This window comes from Struthio camelus, chromosome 2 (assembly GCF_040807025.1).
Source record: "Struthio camelus isolate bStrCam1 chromosome 2, bStrCam1.hap1, whole genome shotgun sequence".
NCBI classification, from domain to species: domain Eukaryota; kingdom Metazoa; phylum Chordata; class Aves; order Struthioniformes; family Struthionidae; genus Struthio; species Struthio camelus.
The window spans coordinates 114833693-114841494 of NC_090943.1; positions in this window are offsets into that span (position 1 = coordinate 114833693).

Consider the following 7802-nt stretch of genomic DNA (forward strand, 5'->3'; position numbering starts at 1 on the left):
AACGGGGACCCTAATGTGAGGCGGGGCCTGTACCAGAAGCCTGGAGCATGCTTGTTGTCGGAAAGGCCCAAGTGGTGTTGGGAGGAGTGTTGTTGCAGCGCCGCATGTGCTTTGGCATGGCCTTTGCAGCCCCACTCCACATGGGGCTCCACGCTTTCTCCCTTTCCTAACCCTAACCCTAGGCCTAATGCCAACGGGGACCCTAATGGGAGGGGAGGCCTGCACGGGAGCCATACAGCGCCCTTGTTTTTGGAGAGGCCCAAGTGGTGTTGGGAGGAGTGTTGTTGCAGCGCCGCATGTGCTTTGGCATGGCCTTTGCAGCCCAACTCTACATGGGGCTCCACGCTTATTCTCTTTCCTAACCCTAACCCTAGGCCTAACACCAACGGGGACCCTAATGTGAGGTGGGGCCTGTACCAGAAGCCTGGAGCATGCTTGTTGTCGGAAAGGCCCATGTGGTGTTCGGAGGAATGTTGCTGTAGTTCCACATGTGCTTTGGCATGGCCTTTGCAGCCCCACACCACACAGGGCTCCACGCTTATTCTGTTTCCTAACCCTAACCCTAATACTAACCCAAATGGGGTCCCTAATGTGAGGCGGGGCCTGTACCAGAGGACTGGAGCATGCTTGTTGTCGGAAAGGCCCAAGCGGTGTTGGAAATAATGTTGTTGCAGCACCGCATGTGCTTTGGCATGGCCCTTGCAGCCCCACTCCACATGGGGCTCCACGCTTTCTCCCTTTCCTAACCCTAACCCTAGGCCTAATGCCAACGGGGACCCTAATGGGAGGGGAGGCCTGCACGGGAGCCATACAGCGCCCTTGAGGTCGGAGAGGCCCAAGTGGTGTTGGGAGGAGTGTTGTTGCAGCGCCGCATGTGCTTTGGCATGGCTCTTGCAGCCCCACACCACATGGGGCTCCACGCTTTCTCCCTTTCCTAACCCTAACCCTAACCCTAACACCAACGGGGACCCTAATGTGAGGCGGGGCCTGTACCAGAAGCCTGGAGCATGCTTGTTGTCGGAAAGGCCCAAGTGGTGTTGGGAGGAGTGTTGTTGCAGCGCCACAGGTGCTTTGGCATGGCCTTTGCAGCCCCACTCCACATAGGGCTCCACGCTTATTCTCTTTCCTAACCCTAACCCTAATCCTAACCCAAATGGGGTCCCTAATGTGAGGCGGGGCCTGTACCAGAGGACTGGAGAATGCTTGTTCTCGGAAAGGACCAAGCGGTGTTGGAAATAATGTTGTTGCAGCGCCGCATGTGCTTTGGCATGGCCCTTGCAGCCCCACTCCACATGGGGCTCCACGCTTTCTCCCTTTCCTAACCCTAACCCTAGGCCTAATGCCAACGGGGACCCTAATGTGAGGGGAGGCATGCACGGGAGCCATACAGCGCCCTTGAGGTCGGAGAGGCCCAAGTGGTGTAGGGAGGAGTGTAGTTGCAGCGCCACATGTGATTTGGCATGGCCTTTGCAGCCCCACTCCACATGGGGCTCCACGCTTTCTCTCTTTCCTAACCCTAACCCTAGGCCTAACAGCAACGGGGACCCTAATGTGAGGCGGGGCCTGTACCAGAAGCCTGGAGCATGCTTGTTGTCGGAAAGGCCCAAGCGGTGTTGGAAATACTGTTGTTGCAGCGCCGCATGTGCTTTGGCATGGCCCTTGCAGCCCCACTCCACATGGGGCTCTCCGCTTTCTCTCTTTCCTAACCCTAACCCTAGGCCTAATGCCAACGGGGACCCTAATGTGAGGGGAGGCCTGCACGGGAGCCATACAGCGCCCTTGAGGTCGGAGAGGCCCAAGTGGTGTAGGGAGGAGTGTTGTTGCAGCGCCGCATGTGCTTTGGCATGGCCCTTGCAGCCCCACACCACATGGGGCTCCACGCTTTCTCCCTTTCCTAACCCTAACCCTAGGCCCTATCACCAACGGGGACCCTAATGTGAGGCGGGGCCTGTACCAGAAGCCTGGAGCATGCTTGTTGTCGGAAAGGCCCAAGTGGTGTTGGGAGGAGTGTTGTTGCAGCGCCGCATGTGCTTTGGCATGGCCTTTGCAGCCCCACTCCACATGGGGCTCCACGCTTTCTCCCTTTCCTAACCCTAACCCTAGGCCTAATGCCAACGGGGACCCTAATGGGAGGGGAGGCCTGCACGGGAGCCATACAGCGCCCTTGTTTTCGGAGAGGCCCAAGTGGTGTTGGGAGGAGTGTTGTTGCAGCGCCGCATGTGCTTTGGCATGGCCTTTGCAGCCCCACTCCACATGGGGCTCCACGCTTTCTCTCTTTCCTAACCCTAACCCTAACCCTAACAGCAACGGGGACCCTAATGTGAGGCGGGGCCTGTACCAGAAGCCTGGGGCACGCTTGTTGTCGGAAAGGCCCAAGTGGTGTTGGGAGGAGTGTTGTTGCAGCGCGGCATGTGCTTTGGCATGGCCTTTGCAGCCCCACTCCACATGGGGCTCCACGCTTTCTCCCTTTCCTAACCCTAACCCTAGGCCTAATGCCAACGGGGACCCTAATGGGAGGGGAGGCCTGCACGGGAGCCATACAGCGCCCTTGTTTTTGGAGAGGCCCAAGTGGTGTTGGGAGGAGTGTTGTTGCAGCGCCGCATGTGCTTTGGCATGGCCTTTGCAGGCCAACTCTACATGGGGCTCCACGCTTTCTCCCTTTCCTAAGCCTAACCCTAGGCCTTACACCAACGGGGACCCTAATGTGAGGTGGGGCCTGTACCAGAAGCCTGGAGCATGCTTGTTGTCGGAAAGGCCCATGTGGTGTTGGGAGGAGTGTTGTTGTAGTTCCACATGTGCTTTGGCATGGCCTTTGCAGCCCCACACCACACAGGGCTCCACGCTTTTTCTGTTTCCTAACCCTAACCCTAATCCTAACCCAAATGGGGTCCCTAATGTGAGGCGGGGCCTGTACCAGAGGACTGGAGCATGCTTGTTGTCGGAAAGGCCCAAGCGGTGTTGGAAATAATGTTGTTGCAGCGCCGCATGTGCTTTGGCATGGCCCTTGCAGCCCCACACCACATGGGGCTCCACGCTTTCTCCCTTTCCTAACCCTAACCCTAGGCCTAATGCCAACGGGGACCCTAATGGGAGGGGAGGCCTGCACGGGAGCCATACAGCGCCCTTGAGGTCGGAGAGGCCCAAGTGGTGTTGGGAGGAGTGTTGTTGCAGCGCCGCATGTGCTTTGGCATGGCCCTTGCAGCCCCACACCACATGGGGCTCCACGCTTTCTCCCTTTCCTAACCCTAACCCTAACCCTAACACCAACGGGGACCCTAATGTGAGGCGGGGCCTGTACCAGAAGCCTGGAGCATGCTTGTTGTTGGAAAGGCCCAAGTGGTGTTGGGAGGAGTGTTGTTGCAGCGCCGCATGTGCTTTGGCATGGCCTTTGCAGCCCCACTCCACATAGGGCTCCACGCTTATTCTCTTTCCTAACCCTAACCCTAATCCTAACCCAAATGGGGTCCCTAATGTGAGGCGGGGCCTGTACCAGAGGACTGGAGAATGCTTGTTCTCGGAAAGGACCAAGCGGTGTTGGAAATAATGCTGTTGCAGCGCCGCATGTGCTTTGGCATGGCCCTTGCAGCCCCACTCCACATGGGGCTCCACGCTTTCTCCCTTTCCTAACCCTAACCCTAGGCCTAATGCCAACGGGGACCCTAATGTGAGGCGGGGCCTGTACCAGAAGCCTGGAGCATGCTTGTTGTCGGAAAGGCCCAGGTGGTGTTGGGAGGAATGTTGTTGCAGCGCCGCATGTGCTTTGGCATGGCCCTTGCAGCCCCACTCCACATGGGGCTCTCCGCTTTCTCTCTTTCCTAACCCTAACCCTAGGCCTAATGCCAACGGGGACCCTAATGTGAGGGGAGGCCTCGACCAGAGCCATACATCACCCTTGTTTTCGGAAAGGCCCAAGTGGTGTTGGGAGGAGTGTTGTTGCAGCGCCGCATGTGCTTTGGCATGGCCCTTGCAGCCCCACACCACATGGGGCTCCACGCTTTCTCCCTTTCCTAACCCTAACCCTAGGCCCTATCACCAACGGGGACCCTAATGTGAGGCGGGGCCTGTACCAGAAGCCTGGAGCATGCTTGTTGTCGGAAAGGCCCAAGTGGTGTTGGGAGGAGTGTTGTTGCAGCGCCGCATGTGCTTTGGCATGGCCTTTGCAGCCCCACTCCACATGGGGCTCCACGCTTTCTCCCTTTCCTAACCCTAACCCTAGGCCTAATGCCAACGGGGACCCTAATGGGAGGGGAGGCCTGCACGGGAGCCATACAGCGCCCTTGAGGTCGGAGAGGCCCAAGTGGTGTTGGGAGGAGTGTTGTTGCAGCGCCGCATGTGCTTTGGCATGGCCTTTGCAGCCCCACTCCACATGGGGCTCCACGCTTTCTCTCTTTCCTAACCCTAACCCTAACCCTAACAGCAACGGGGACCCTAATGTGAGGCGGGGCCTGTACCAGAAGCCTGGGGCATGCTTGTTGTCGGAAAGGCCCAAGTGGTGTTGGGAGGAGTGTTGTTGTAGTGCCACATGTGCTTTGGCATGGCCTTTGCAGCCCCACTCCACAAGGGGCTCTCCGCTTTCTCTCTTTCCTAACCCTAACCCTAGGCCTAATGCCAACGGGGACCCTAATGTGAGGGGAGGCCTGCACGGGAGCCATACATCGCCCTTGTTGTCGGAGAGGCCCAAGTGGTGTTGGGAGGAGTGTTGTTGCAGCGCCGCATGTGCTTTGGCATGGCCTTTGCAGCCCCACTCCACATGGGGCTCCACGCTTTCTCCCTTTCCTAACCCTAACCCTAGGCCCTATCACCAACGGGGACCCTAATGTGAGGCGGGGCCTGTACCAGAAGCCTGGAGCATGCTTGTTGTCGAAAAGGCCCAAGTGGTGTTGGGAGGAGTGTTGTTGCAGCGCCGCATGTGCTTTGGCATGGCCTTTGCAGCCCCACTCCACATGGGGCTCCACGCTTTCTCCCTTTCCTAACCCTAACCCTAGGCCTAATGCCAACGGGGACCCTAATGTGAGGTGGGGCCTGTACCAGAAGCCTGGAGCATGCTTGTTGTCGGAAAGGCCCAAGTGGTGTTGGGAGGAATGTTGTTGTAGTTCCACATGTGCTTTGGCATGGCCTTTGCATCCCCACACCACACAGGGCTCCACGCTTATTCTCTTTCCTAACCCTAACCCTAATCCTAACCCAAATGGGGTCCCTAATGTGAGGCGGGGCCTGTACCAGAGGACTGGAGCATGCTTGTTGTCGGAAAGGCCCAAGCGGTGTTGGAAATAATGTTGTTGCAGCGCCGCATGTGCTTTGGCATGGCCTTTGCAGCCCCACTCCACATGGGGCTCCACGCTTTCTCCCTTTCCTAACCCTAACCCTAGGCCTAATGCCAACGGGGACCCTAATGTGAGGGGAGGCCTGCACGGGAGCCATACAGCGCCCTTGAGGTCGGAGAGGCCCAAGTGGTGTTGGGAGGAGTGTTGTTGGAGCGCCGCATGTGCTTTGGCATGGCCCTTGCAGCCCCACACCACATGGGGCTCCACGCTTTCTCCCTTTCCTAACCCTAACCCTAGGCCCTATCACCAACGGGGACCCTAATGTGAGGCGGGGCCTGTACCAGAAGCCTGGAGCATGCTTGTTGTCGGAAAGGCCCAAGTGGTGTTGGGAGGAGTGTTGTTGCAGCGCCGCATGTGCTTTGGCATGGCCTTTGCAGCCCCACTCCACATGGGGCTCCACGCTTTCTCCCTTTCCTAACCCTAACCCTAGGCCTAATGCCAACGGGGACCCTAATGGGAGGGGAGGCCTGCACGGGAGCCATACAGCGCCCTTGAGGTCGGAGAGGCCCAAGTGGTGTTGGGAGGAGTGTTGTTGCAGCGCCGCATGTGCTTTGGCATGGCCTTTGCAGCCCCACTCCACATGGGGCTCCACGCTTTCTCCCTTTCCTAACCCTAACCCTAGGCCTAATGCCAACGGGGACCCTAATGTGAGGCGGGGCCTGTACCAGAAGCCTGGAGCATGCTTGTTGTCGGAAAGGCCCAAGTGGTGTTGGGAGGAATGTTGTTGTAGTTCCACATGTGCTTTGGCATGGCCTTTGCAGCCCCACACCACACAGGGCTCCACGCTTATTCTCTTTCCTAACCCTAACCCTAATCCTAACCCAAATGGGGTCCCTAATGTGAGGCGGGGCCTGTACCAGAGGACTGGAGCATGCTTGTTGTCGGAAAGGCCCAAGCGGTGTTGGAAATAATGTTGTTGCAGCGCCGCATGTGCTTTGGCATGGCCCTTGCAGCCCCACTCCACATGGGGCTCCACGCTTTCTCCCTTTCCTAACCCTAACCCTAGGCCTAATGCCAACGGGGACCCTAATGTGAGGGGAGGCCTGCACGGGAGCCATACAGCGCCCTTGAGGTCGGAGAGGCCCAAGTGGTGTTGGGAGGAGTGTTGTTGCAGCGCTGCATGTGCTTTGGCATGGCCCTTGCAGCCCCACACCACATGGGGCTCCACGCTTTCTCCCTTTCCTAACCCTAACCCTAGGCCCTATCACCAACGGGGACCCTAATGTGAGGTGGGGCCTGTACCAGAAGCCTGGAGCATGCTTGTTGTCGGAAAGGCCCAAGTGGTGTTGGGAGGAGTGTTGTTGCAGCGCCGCATGTGCTTTGGCATGGCCTTTGCAGCCCCACTCCACATGGGGCTCCACGCTTTCTCCCTTTCCTAACCCTAACCCTAGGCCTAATGCCAACGGGGACCCTAATGGGAGGGGAGGCCTGCACGGGAGCCATACAGCGCCCTTGAGGTCGGAGAGGCCCAAGTGGTGTTGGGAGGAGTGTTGTTGCAGCGCCGCATGTGCTTTGGCATGGCCTTTGCAGCCCAACTCTACATGGGGCTCCACGCTTTCTCCCTTTCCTAACCCTAACCCTAGGCCTAACACCAACGGGGACCCTAATGTGAGGCGGGGCCTGTACCAGAAGCCTGGAGCATGCTTGTTGTCGGAAAGGCCCAAGTGGTGTTGGGAGGAGTGTTGTTGCAGCGCCGCATGTGCTTTGGCATGGCCTTTGCAGCCCCACTCCACATGGGGCTCCACGCTTTCTCCCTTTCCTAACCCTAACCCTAGGCCTAATGCCAACGGGGACCCTAATGGGAGGGGAGGCCTGCACGGGAGCCATACAGCGCCCTTGTTTTCGGAGAGGCCCAAGTGGTGTTGGGAGGAGTGTTGTTGCAGCGCCGCATGTGCTTTGGCATGGCCTTTGCAGCCCCACTCCACATGGGGCTCCACGCTTTCTCTCTTTCCTAACCCTAACCCTAACCCTAACAGCAACGGGGACCCTAATGTGAGGCGGGGCCTGTACCAGAAGCCTGGGGCACGCTTGTTGTCGGAAAGGCCCAAGTGGTGTTGGGAGGAGTGTTGTTGCAGCGCGGCATGTGCTTTGGCATGGCCTTTGCAGCCCCACTCCACATGGGGCTCCACGCTTTCTCCCTTTCCTAACCCTAACCCTAGGCCTAATGCCAACGGGGACCCTAATGGGAGGGGAGGCCTGCACGGGAGCCATACAGCGCCCTTGTTTTTGGAGAGGCCCAAGTGGTGTTGGGAGGAGTGTTGTTGCAGCGCCGCATGTGCTTTGGCATGGCCTTTGCAGGCCAACTCTACATGGGGCTCCACGCTTTCTCCCTTTCCTAAGCCTAACCCTAGGCCTTACACCAACGGGGACCCTAATGTGAGGTGGGGCCTGTACCAGAAGCCTGGAGCATGCTTGTTGTCGGAAAGGCCCATGTGGTGTTGGGAGGAGTGTTGTTGTAGTTCCACATGTGCTTTGGCA